The sequence below is a fragment of the Cherax quadricarinatus genome, chromosome 17 (genome assembly GCF_038502225.1).
Source record: "Cherax quadricarinatus isolate ZL_2023a chromosome 17, ASM3850222v1, whole genome shotgun sequence".
Classification (NCBI taxonomy): domain Eukaryota; kingdom Metazoa; phylum Arthropoda; class Malacostraca; order Decapoda; family Parastacidae; genus Cherax; species Cherax quadricarinatus.
Genome location: NC_091308.1, coordinates 39,253,061 through 39,267,313, shown reverse-complemented (window position 1 = coordinate 39,267,313; position 14,253 = coordinate 39,253,061).

Below are 14,253 nucleotides of genomic sequence, written 5' to 3'. Positions count from 1 at the left end.
CTACCGCCGCACCACGATACTATACACTATACTGCACCCCAAAATAAAGCACTACTCTCCATCACAAAACAATTCACTACGCTACAATAAAATGTACTATACTAAACCATACTGCAACTCATTACGTTATACTACAATACACTACGCTACACCACCACAAAGTACACTACAACTTGCCACAACGCACTACCCTACAACATACTACACTGCACCACAATACAACACATTACAAACACAGGTGTAGTTTTGTGGCCTGCACACTTGGTTGTAGCACGATAACCAAGGTAGAAACGAACAAGAGAGAGCAGTGGGTAAATATTTACATAAATTTATATATATTTCCTTCACCAAAACAGCTTCGAAGCATATGTACAGGGAACATGTACAGAAATGCAATTTGCAAGCAAAAGACACGGTGAGAACCGTCTTCGACCAGACTCGGAGGTAAGTCTGCCAATGTTGATTCGCGAGTGTCCAACATCACTTCACAACTTTAGCGGGCTTCCTTGTGATTGGCTGGGTGAACCAAGGTAGTAGCATAACGAGGGAGGCAGGCTTCCTTATGACTGGCCGGATAATACAAGGTGCTAGCATAACAAGGGGGACAGACTTCCTTATGACTGGCTGGGTGAACCAAGGTGCTAGCATAACAAGGGGGGGGCAGGCTTCCTTATGACTGGCTGGGTGAACCAAGGTGCTAGCATAACAAGGGGGTCAGGCTTCCTTATGATTGGCTGGGTGAACCAAGGTGCTAACATAGCAAGGGGGGGGTGGGCTTCCTTATGATTGGCTGGGTGAACCAAGGTGCTAACATAACAAGGGGCGCGGGCTTCCTTGTGATTGGCTGGGTGAACAAAGGTGCTAACATAACAAGGGGGGTGGGCTTCCTTATGATTGGCTGGGTGAACCAAGGTGCTAACATAACAAAGGGGGTGAGCTTTCTTATGATTGGCTGGGTGAACCAAGGTGCTAACATAACAAAGGGGGCAGGCTTCCTTATGACTGGCTGGGTGAACCAAGGTGCTAACATAACAAAGGGGACAGGCTTCCTTATAACTGGCTGGGTGAACCAAGATGCTAACATAACAAAGGGGGCAGGCTTCCTTATGACTGGCTGGGTGAACCAAGGTGCTAACATAACAAAGGGGACAGGCTTCCTTATGACTGGCTGGGTGAACCAAGGTGCTAACATAAGGGGGCCTCGCTCGTTTACTCCTAGCATCTGGTTTGCTGGTCGGGAGGTCATGCCTATAACGTGACATACGTCGAATAAAATATAATATACTCTTAACATCCCACCTAAATGCAACACACTACACTACACTACAATACAACCATTACACTGGCACCATAAGGCAACATACACCACAGTACTGTACCCTGCAACACATCACAATATATTTCAATACAATAAGCCACAGTACAGGACATTACATTACAAAACAATACAAAACACTACAATACACTGCGACACACTGTCCATGCACTCAGCATTGACCTTGATGCCAGAACAAGGTCTCTCTCTCACTGGTCGACGATTCAGAACGGTTTTATGACATGTTCGATGTTTTAACTAGAACATGACAATAACAGAAGTGATGTTATATTACGAAGAGACACATAATTTATCTTCAGTTATTACAGCTGAAGTTGAAAATAGAAGCAAACGTGGAAATAGAGTGAACGTGGAGATAGAAGTGAACTTGGAAATAGAAGTGAACGTGGAGATAGAAGTGAACGTGGAGATAGAAGTGAACGTGGAGATAGAAGTGAACGTGGATAGAAGTGAACGTGGAAATAGAAGTGAACGTGGAAATAGAAGTGAACGTGGAAATAGAAGTGAACGTGGAAATAGAAGTGAACGTGGAAATAGAAGTGAACGTGGAGATAGAAGTGAACGTGGAGATAGAAGTGAACGTGGATAGAAGTGAACGTGGAGATAGAAGTGAACGTGGAGATAGAAGTGAACGTGGAAATAGAAGTGAACGTGGAAATACAAGTGAAAGTGTAAATAAAAGTGAACGTGGAAATAGAAGTGAACTTGAAAATAGAAGCGAACGTGGAAATAGAAGTGAACGTGGAGATAGAAGTGAACGTGGAAAAACAAATGAACGTGGAAATACAAGTGAAAGTTGAAATAGAAGTGAACGTGGAAATGTAGACCGGGCAAATTAAGGAAAGAACTGAAATTATTGGTAATGACATGATATTTGTGAGTGATGTTAGTAATGACATGATATTTGTGAGTGGTGTTAGTAATGACATGATATTTGTGAGTGGTGTTAGTAATGACATGATATTTGTGAGTGGTGTTAGTAATGACATGATATTTGTGAGTGGTGTTAGTAATGACATGATATTTGTGAGTGGTGTTAGTAATGACATGATATTTGCGAGTGGTGTTAGTAATGACATGATATTTGTGAGTGGTGTTAGTAATGACATGATATTTGTGAGTGGTGTTAGTAATGACATGATATTTGTGAGTGGTGTTAGTAATGACATGATATTTGTGAGTGGTGTTAGTAATGACATGATATTTGTGAGTGGTGTTAGTAATGACATGATATTTGTGAGTGGTGTTAGTAATGACATGATATTTGTGAGTGGTGTTAGTAATGACATGATATTTGTGAGTGGTGTTAGTAATGACATGATATTTGTGAGTGGTGTTAGTAATGACATGATATTTGTGAGTGGTGTTAGTAATGACATGATATTTGTGAGTGGTGTTAGTAATGACATGATATTTGTGAGTGGTGTTAGTAATGACATGATATTTGTGAGTGGTGTTAGTAATGACATGATATTTGTGAGTGGTGTTAGTAATGACATGATATTTGTGAGTGGTGTTAGTAATGACATGATATTTGTGAGTGGTGTTAGTAATGACATGATATTTGTGAGTGGTGTTAGTAATGACATGATATTTGTGAGTGGTGTTAGTAATGACATGATATTTGTGAGTGGTGTTAGTAATGACATGATATTTGTGAGTGGTGTTAGTAATGACATAATATTCGTGAGTGTTGCTGGTAATGACATGATATTTGGAAGTGTTATTGGTAATGACATGAAATTTGTGAGTGTTGTTGGTAATGACATGATATTTGGAAGTTTTGTTGGTAATGACATGAAATTTGTGAGAGTTGTTGGTAATGACATGATATTTGTGAGTGGTGTTAGTAATGACATAATATTCGTGAGTGTTGCTGGTAATGACATGATATTTGGAAGTGTTATTGGTAATGACATGAAATTTGTGAGTGTTGTTGGTAATGACATGATATTTGTGAGTGGTGTTAGTAATGACATAATATTCGTGAGTGTTGCTGGTAATGACATGATATTTGGAAGTTTTGTTGGTAATGACATGATATTTGTGAGAGTTGTTGGTAATGACATGATATTTGGAAGTGTTATTGGTAATGACATGAAATTTGTGAGTGTTGTTGGTAATGACATGATATTTGGAAGTGTTGTTGGTAATGACATGATATTTGTGAGTGTTGTTGGTAATGACATGATATTTGTGAGTGGTGTTAGTAATGACATAATATTCGTGAGTGTTGCTGGTAATGACATGATATTTGGAAGTGTTATTGGTAATGACATGAAATTTGTGAGTGTTGTTGGTAATGACATGATATTTGTGAGTGGTGTTAGTAATGACATAATATTCGTGAGTGTTGCTGGTAATGACATGATATTTGGAAGTTTTGTTGGTAATGACATGATATTTGTGAGAGTTGTTGGTAATGACATGATATTTGGAAGTGTTATTGGTAATGACATGAAATTTGTGAGTGTTGTTGGTAATGACATGATATTTGGAAGTGTTGTTGGTAATGACATGATATTTGTGAGTGTTGTTGGTAATGACATGATATTTGTGAGTGGTGTTAGTAATGACATAATATTCGTGAGTGTTGCTGGTAATGACATGATATTTGGAAGTGTTATTGGTAATGACATGAAATTTGTGAGTGTTGTTGGTAATGACATGATATTTGTGAGTTGTTAGTAATGACATGATATTTGTGAGTGTTGTTGGTAATAACATGATATTTGGAAGTTTTGTTGGTAATGACATGATATTTGTGAGTGTTGTTGGTAATGACATGATATTTGTGAGTTGTTAGTAATGACATGATATTTGTGAGTTGTTGGTAATGACATGTTATTTGGAAGTGTTGTTGGTAATGACATGATATTTGTGAGTGAGGTTGATAATGATATGATATTTGTGAGTGTTGGTGGTAATAATATGATATTTTTGAGTGTTGTTGGTAATGACATGATATTTGGAAGTATTGCTGATGATGACATGATATTTGTGAGTGTTATTGGTAATGACATGATATTTGGAAGTGTTGTTGGTAATGACATAATATTTGTGAATGTTGTTGGTAATGACATAATATTTGTGAATGTTGTTGGTAATGACATGATATTTGGAAGTTTTGTTGATAATGACATGATACTTGTGAGTGTTGCTGGTAATGACATGATATTTGCAGGTGTTGCTGGTAATGACATGATATTTTTGAGTGTTGCTGGTAATGACATGATATTTGGAAGTGTTGTTGGTAGTGATGTGATATTTGGAAGTGTTGCTGGTAATGTGTTGCTAAGAAACACATCAAACATGTTGACTGATATCAGTTAAACATTAGTCTCCACCTTGAAAAACAAAGGGTAGCTTTTCGCGGTTTTGTGTTTCACTCGTTAATCGTTGGTTATGCGGGAAAACGAGTCAGTAACAAAATAAACGAAATAAATGAGCTCAAAATAATACTCGTAATAGTGTATTATATATATATATATATATATATATATATATATATATATATATATATATATATATATATATATATATATATATATAAGGAATTCGCAATAGCAGGCGAAATATACACAAACACTGATCTCTGGCCGAAGGAGACTCGAACCTACGAACCTTAGGACAAGGTACGCAGTGCTTTACCAATCTACCCACACTGGACAATACCTTGGCGTGTAGCTTGCGCTACACGTTTGATCCAAGGCAGCCAGCTTTCAGGGAGAAGGCTTACACCTTTTCATCTCATCCCCTGCATGCATCAGCCTTACTAGAGATTTGAACAATGCAAGGAATTCGCGAGAGCAGGCGTTTTTGTGAATATTTCGCCTGCTCTCGCGAATTCCTTGCATTGTTAGAATCTCTAGTAAGGCTGATGCATGCAGGGGATGAGATGAAAAGCTGTAAGCCTTCTTTCTCTCTGAAAGCTGGCTGCCTTGGATCAAACGTGTAGCGAAAGCTACACGCCAAAGTATTGTCCAGTGTAAGTAGATTGGTAAAGCACTGCGTACCTTGTCCTAAGGTTCGTAGGTTCGAGTCTCGTTCAGCCAGAGATCAGTGGTTATATATATATATATATATATATATATATATATATATATATATATATATATATATATATATATATATATATATTTATATATGTCGTGCCGAATAGGCAGAACTTGCGATCTTGGCTTAAATAGCAATGCTCATCTTGCCATATAGGACAAGTGAAAATTTGTGTATGCAATAATTTCGCCAAAATCATTCTGAATCTAACGAAAAAAATATATTTCAGTGTGTTTGTTTAGTATTAAATTATTGTAAACAAATCTAAAATATATTTAGCTGGGATAGGCTAAAATAAATTGAGCTTGTTATAATAAGGTTAGGTAAGTTTTCTAAGTTCCTTTTGGTGCAAAATTATAAATTTTTACATTAACATTAATGAAAAAAAATATATGTTTAAACGTATAAGAGAAAATTTTAGAAAGGACTTAATCTTCAATGAGTTCTTGCTAATTGACCAGTTTTACATATTCGGCACGACATACATACATACATACATATATATATATATATATATATATATATATATATATATATATATATATATATATATATATATATATATATATATATATATATATATATATATATATATATTATATATATAGGATGGGGTCCACCTCTGGTGTAAATTGTGGGACCCACAGCCTCGGAGAAGTGGATAAAAAGGCTTCAAGGAAGAATATTTGGATTTCTTCCTGAAGCCGTTTGAATATTCCACTTCCCCTACCACCCCATCTTTTAATATATATATATATATATATATATATATATATATATATATATATATATATATATATATATATATATATATATATATATATATATATATATATATATATATATATATATATATATATATATATATATATATATATATATTTTACCAATATGAATATTTTATTACATAATATGGTACAGAAGATTTAAGAGATACATTGTTGATATAAAGGTGGCATATAAGGTACATGTTGTTACGTGTGTATCACCGATTATAAGGCGAAAATCTCATCCAGCTCCTCAGAGCTGGGGCGTGTGCCCAAAATACAGCAGGCATTACCCCTTTGAACAGCAGCACAGAGCCGCTGGAACAGAAAACTAGCTGCCCTGGGATCCCTAGTTACCCTGATGAGTCTTTTTCCCAGCTCCTTAACGAATTTAGATGCACTCTTTCCCCATGAGCCAAGGGTCTCTGAGCCTATGGGAACAAACATATAATGATGGGCAAGTTCTCCATATTTTCTAGACTTTTGGGACTCCCTGAAGCTGGCAGCTGCCCCTCCTTCCTCCTTGGTGTATTGGAGATAGGTATCAGCCAAGGTAGATGCACATGTATAGTCCCACACCACCTGCTTCCCATCTGTCCAGGCTTGAAGGGTGATACCATCTGGACGCTTCTGGCTGCCATCAGATCGGCATAGTTGGGGTGGCTCCCTTACTGCTGGGCATCCAGCTGTTGTGAGGCTCCTCTTGATAATGTTATTAACCTCCTCATGTCTTGCAGTCTTTCCCTCGGATTTACGGCACACAAGACCATGGTACCCGAATCGGTCTGCTGCTTCACTGCCACAAATACACCTGTGTTCGGCGAGAATAGGGGCGGCAAGTCGAATGGCAACACCGATGCGGATGGTCTGTGGGTCGAGGCGTGTGCCAGGGCTGGAGTTGGGAACAGCCAGCAGAAAATCCCCTGCAGGAGGCGGGCTCTTTCCTGCCCTGACACATTCTGAAGCATTGTTGAGGCAATATTTTCCACTACTGGACCATCCCAGTGCGATTGTTTGTAGTTGTTGGGGGGAGCAGGTCTGGTTTCAGAGCCCGTTAGATTATCCCAGATCATTGCTCAGTCAATGAATTTTTGGTCCTGGACTCCAATCTTGTCCCTAAGATGTTCAGGTAGAATCGCTGCTACAAGCTCTCTGGATGCAATAAACGAGGACAGAAAAGCAGGTAACGCAATCTGGGATGACTTGCGGACACCAATGCCTCTAGTCTGACTGGAAGTGTAGCTTGGTTCCACTGCCCGTCTTCTAGAGTAAGGTTAAGTACTTTCGTAAAAATCTGCCTCAGAATACTGTCATATTCGTGCAGTATAGGGTTATCATATGAAGGTGCACATCTTAGGAAATATGTCAACCTGGGCAGACTCAAGCACTTTGTGAGAAGGTGCTAGGCATCGTGGGTGTCGAGATTGCCTATTCGTTGTTCCATTCTCCTTAACTCTTCCAATTTCTTCCTGAGAATTGTGTCAATGGCATTGCTTCCCAGAGGTGCTCCTAGCAAGACACTATTTGTGGGGGCAATGACTGCTGCTCCTGGTAGTTTTGATCTCACTGCATTTATCACTTGTTGACAGACTGAGATGATTTCACATTTGGATGGATTCAGGATGAGACCCATTTCCTGTCCCCGTGTCATTACCTGTGTAAGGTCATGCAGGAGGGACTCCTTTGTACCTGCTAGTGTGCCATCATCTGGGAACCAGATGTTTAGCTCGCTGGTCAGTCTGACTGTGATATCCTTAACTGCTATACAGAAGAGAAATGGTGCAAGAGGATCTCCTTGTTGGACACCCTCCGATATATATATATATATATATATATATATATATATATATATATATATATATATATATATATATATATATATATATATATATATATATATATATATTTATATATATATATATTAACACTTCGGCCCGAAAAAGAAAAACTTTCATCATCATTCACTCCATCACTGTCTTGCCAGAGGGGTGCTTTACACTACAGTTATAAAACTGCAACATTAACACCCCTCCTTCAGAGTGCAGGCACTGTACTTCCCATCTCCAGGACTCAAGTCCAGCCTGCCGGTTTTCCTGAATCCCTTTATAAATGTTACTTTGTTCACACTCCAACAGCACGTCAAGTATTAAAAAGCATTTTTCTCCATTCACTTCTATCAAATACTCTCATGCACGCTTGCTGGAAGTCCAAGCCCCTCGCACACAAAACCTCCTTTATCCTCTCCCTCCAACCCTTCCTAGGCCGCCCCTGCCCGCCTTTTTGTTTTGTTCCATTCTCTCTACATGTCCGAACCTCAACAACCCCTCCTCAGCCCTTTGGATAATTTTTATTTATTTATTTATTTATTTTGCTACGACTAATACTTCTCATGAAATTAATCCCATAATTTTTAATATATTATTTTTACGTGTTTCGATTTTTTCCTGTCCACTCTACCTATGAGGTATCTTCACGAAGTATCTTCATGAAATCCATTACAAGTCAATTGTAGTGTGAGGTCAGTCCATCAAATATCGCAAAGTCTGTTCGTCCATCTGACTATAAAGTCACATAACTGACTGTTTACTGCTCTTCCTAAGTGTACCGGACTTTTCCTAGTACCCTGAGCACCAAACATTCTAACTTTCTCTTTCTATGGATAAGTTTCTTCTATTCTATGCCGTTATTTCACATTTCTTTTCTTGAAATAAAATCCAGGGATGGCAGATCTTTTTTTGTTTCTTATACGGGAGAAGTTGCAAAACTTACATATTTTGTGTAACGTTCCAATAGCTATTGTACCATGGCTTTATTTAAACATCTTTCCCTGTGGAATGAGATGTGCAACATTTGGGAAATTTTTATCGAGGAAACGTTTTGCCACAAGTGGCTTTTTTTAGTCCAATACAGAAAAGAACAGTGAAAGATGAGAGGGAGAATGAAGTCTCATTCTTCAACTTTTCAGTTTTCTAAATCATTATATCACGTCTTTCATTGTGTGTTCCTTCATAGGGTCTTCCTGTACTCTTAGTGCGCCCTCTCTTTGTGTCCAGCGTCTATCACCTCTCTCTCTGTATCCAGCGTCCATCTACCAGCATTTCACGAGGTGTGGTCACTGTAGGAGAGTCGGGCAGGACAGACAACACTGCCTCTGGAATGGATTTTATCACACAAGGGGCGACACAGTTCTTCCATTTTCATTACAGTAATTCACTTTGTCTATAATTACGATGAATCGTTCTATAACTGCCTCTCATTGTTTTCACATAAAGGTCTTAGGTATTACGTCTGCACCATATTTCAATTTGATTATAATTATGATGTTTCACTTTGTCTATAACTGTCTATCGTTGTTTATCATTTAGGTAAGAACGTCAGTTTCACACTGTGAAGTACGAAGAAAGACGGAAAGCGGAACTTTAAACAGTGTTGAAAAACACGGTCGGCAGGGACGAGGAGGAGGGCAGTTTATTCTGGAAATAAAATGTTTATAATCTCCGAAAGTATGATACCAACCAAACATTTACAATTACTAACATCTGCGTAACTAAGAGCTCTTTCATTTCGTTAGAAGATATTATCTGAAAAAAAAAAATCAGCGGTTAACGAGTAAAACGCGAAAAAACAGTGAATGTACGAAATGAGTTGAATACTCATCGTCACATACGACATTATAGCAGGACAACCACAGTGTTTCATCACAGAGTAATAGTAGTAAGTTTTATGTCTAAGGAACGAAGAGAGTTGCTGAGATTAGAAAGACTGAAAATGTAAGGAAGGCAGAGTAAAGAAGAGTTCTCAGAAGTAGAGAGTTTGGGAGAGAAGACATTACGTTTAGCACGTGAGAAGGCAGAGTCTATGAAATGGGAAGGGTAGCCACTCTTCATAATTCATTTTCCCGTCTTGGCTACCCTTCCCATTTCATAGACTCTGCCTTCCCACGTGTTAAACGTAATTTCTTCTCTCCCAAACTCTCTACTTCTGAGAACTCTTCTTTCCTCTGCCTTCCTTACATTTCCGGTCTTTCTAATCTCAACAACTCTCTCCGTTCCTTAGAGTAACAGTAATATAGAAAGCTTCGAATACATAAAAATCCTTACATAATAGAGAAAGCCTCACACAATATAGAAAGCCTCACATAATAAAGAAAGCCTCACATAGTTTAAAAAGCCTTACACAATATGGAAAGCTTCACACATTACAAAAACCCTTACATAATATAGAAAGCCTTACACAATATAGAAAGCCTCACATAATATAGAAAGCTTAACATAATATAGAAAGCCTTACACAATATAGAAAGCCTCACATAATATAGAAAGCTTAACATAATATAGAAAGCCTCACACAATATAGAAAGCCTCACATAATATAGAAAGCTTAACATAATATAGAAAGCCTCACACAATATAGAAAGCCTCACATAATATAGAAAGCTTAACATAATATAGAAAGCCTTGCACAATATAGAAAACCTTACAAAATATAGAAAGCCTCACATAATATAGAAAGCCTCGCACAATATAGAAAACCTCACATAATGTTGAAAACCTCACATAATATAGAAAGCCTTGCACAATATAGAAAGCATCACATAATATAGAAAGCCTCACCTCCACTCAAGGAAGGAGCACTGCACCAGACCCAACAGCACAAGCTAGTCAGGTCCAACTCACACCCACCTACACCCACTCATGTATTTATCCAACCTATTTTTAAAACTACACAACGTTTTAGCCTCTATAACTGTACTCGGGAGTTTGTTCCACTCATCCACAACTCTATTAACAAACCAGTGCTTTCCTATATCCTTCCTGAATCTGAATTTTTCCAACTTGAAACCATTGCTGCGAGTCCTGTCTTGGCTGGATATTTTCAGTACGCTATTTACATCCCCTTTATTTATTCCCGTTTTCCATTTTTACACCTCGACCATATCCCCCCTAATTCTACGCCTTTCTACAGAGTGCAGATTCAGGGCCCTCAGTCTGTCCTCATAGGGAAGATTTCTGATACATGGGATCATCTTTGTCATCCTCCTCTGTACGTTTTCCAGAGAATTTATATCCATTCTGTAATAGGGTGACCAGAACTGTGCAGCAAAGTCTAAATGAGGCCTAACCAAGGATATACAGAGTTGAAGAACAACCTGAGGACTTCTATTATTTATACTTCTAGATATGAAGCCAAGAATTCTGTTAGCTTTATTGCGAACACTAATGCACTGTTGTCTTGGTTTTAGATTACTGCTAACCAGAACTCCTAAATCTTTTTCGCAATCAGTAGTATTAAGATCTACATTATTTAGTTTACATGTCACATGGTTATTTTCCTGTCCAACATTTAGAACTTTGCATTTGTCTATATTAAACTGCATCTGCCACTTCTCCGACCATTGCATCAGTCTATTCAAATCATCCTGGAGTGCTCTAGTTTCCTCATTAGAATGAATTGGACGGCCTATTTTGGTGTCATCAGCAAATTTGCTTATGTCGCTATTTATTCCTTCATCTATGTCGTTATTGTAAATTGTGAACAACAACGGGCCCAACACTGACCCCTGAGGAACACCGCTTGTGACGTGCCGCCATTCTGATTTCTACCCATTTATGCAAACTCTCTGCTGCCTATTTGTCAGCCATGCCTGTACCCAGGAAAAAAATTCTCCTCCTATTCTGTGTGCCTTAAGTTTCCTCAATAGCCTCTGGTGTGGAACTCTATCAAAAGCCTTACTGAAGTCCATATACACAATATCATATTCATTACCATGATCTACCTCCTCAAACACCTTAGTGAAAAATGTTAGTAAATTCGTAAGACAGGAACGCCCCTTTGTAAAACCGTGTTGAGATTCATTAATCATTCTGTACCTGTCAAGATGGCTACGAATTGCTTCGGCAATTATTGATTCCATAAATTTTCCCGCTATGGAGGTAAGGCTTATTGGTCTATAGTTGGAAGCCAAGGACCTGTCACCTGCCTTGTAAATAGGTATTACATTTGCCATTTTCCACTTATCAGGCACTATGCCGGTGTGTAGTGATATGTTAAAAAGATTAGCCGAAGGTATGCTAAGTTCCTCTTTACATTCCTTTAACACCCTTGCAAACAGTTCCTCACGGCCTGGGGATTTGTTAGGTTTCAGTTTCTCTATTTGTCTGAGGACCATGTCACTAGTTACCGCAATCGTGCATAGTTTATTATCGTCCTATTCTACATAATCTGTTATTTCAGGAATATCGCTAGTATTTTCCTGGGAGAAAACTGAGAGGAAGTAGGCGTTGAAAATTTCACACATATCCTTATCACTGTCAGTGATCTGACCAGAGTTACTCTTAACTGGGCGAATCTTGTCCCTAATCTTACTTCTGTATACCTGAAAGAACCCTTTTGGGTTAGTCTTTGAATCCCTTGCGACCTTAGCCTCATAATCCCTTTTTGCTTTTCTTATTCCTTTCTTTATTTCTCTCTTTAATTGAATATATTGATTTCTTAACTGCCCATCCCCTCTTTTGATACGCCTGTATATGTCTCTCTTTTGACCAATAAGATGTTTTAATTTATTGTTCATCCATTTGGGATCATTTTTGTTAGATCTAATTTCCCTACTCGGAACAAAAGTTGTCTGGGTAGCTAAAACTATGCTCTGAAAAACATCATATTGGCAACCAAGATCACCTACCTGACCCATAGTCAGAACATCCCAATTTAGCCCACCCAGGTAATTTTTCAGTCCCATGAAGTCGGCCAAGTGAAAATCTGGGACAGAGATTTGATGGCAGTTATCTGGGTAATTCCATGATATATTGAAACTAAGTGATTTGTGATCACTTTATGTAGTGTAGAAAGCTTCACAAAATATAGAAAGCCTCACATAATATAAAAGGCATCACATGGTATAGAAAGCCTCACACAATATAGAAAGCCTCACACAATATAGAAAGCCTCACACAATACAGAAAGCCTCACATAATGTAGAGAGCTTTGCACAATATAGAAAAACCACATAATATAGAAAGCATCACACAAGAGAGAAAGCTTCACATAATATAGAAAGCCTCACATAACATAGAAAGCCTCACATAATATAGAAAACTTCATATAATATAGAAAGCCTCACATAATATAGAAAGTCTCACATAATATAGAAAGCCTCACATAACACAGAAAGCCTCACATAATATAGAAAGCTTCATATAATATAGAAAGCCTCACATAATATAGAAAGTCTCACATAATATAGAAAGCCTCACACAATATAGAAAGCCTCACATAATATTGGAAACCTCTCAAAAAGAGTATTTGAGTGTGCCATAATACTGTATTCATCATTCACGGGTCTGAGAAACGTACAGCAAAGGTCACTGTGATATATAACATTCGTCACCTGCCACAGCAACACAGCAGGGATCCAGAAGCAAAGGAACACTTGAAGAACAATGTAGAAGTGATCCAAGGAAAAGAACACTTGAAGAACAATGTGGCAGGGATCCAAAAGCAAGAGAAATTGAAGAACAATGTACTAGGATCCAGAAGCTACAGAACACTTGAATATCAATGGAGCAGGGATCCAGAAATAGGAGAACACTTGAACAATGTGAGAAAACGTACCGGTCATAAGATACATCGAATGTTGTAAAGAAACTCCTGAGGGTGGAAAGCTGAATGCTACATCCAGCTGAAGACTCTACAGCAAAGATGCTACAGGAAGCGACCCCAGCAACAGGAAGGCGGCACGATTAATAAAAAAATTAGACGGCAGGCGAATGACTGTTGAAATCTCTTCTGTGGTGTTGTTGGCCAGTGAAGAGGAGGATCACAGGTCATTCTGTCTCCTGCACTTCAGGAAAGGCTGCTTCTTGTAGCAGGGTGACTGCGGAACCCCGGAAGACGCTGCTTCCTGTAGCAGTGTGACTATAGAATCCCAAAAGACTCTGCTTCTTATAGCAAGGTGACTGTAGAATCCCAGAAGACTCTACCTACTGAAGCAGGGCGACGAAGTAACCACGAAACTATAGCTGAAATTTGACAGAGGTGGCTGTCTGTCAGCAAGATTCAGACAGAATACTCTGCCCCGAGAGCGGCGTTGAGAGT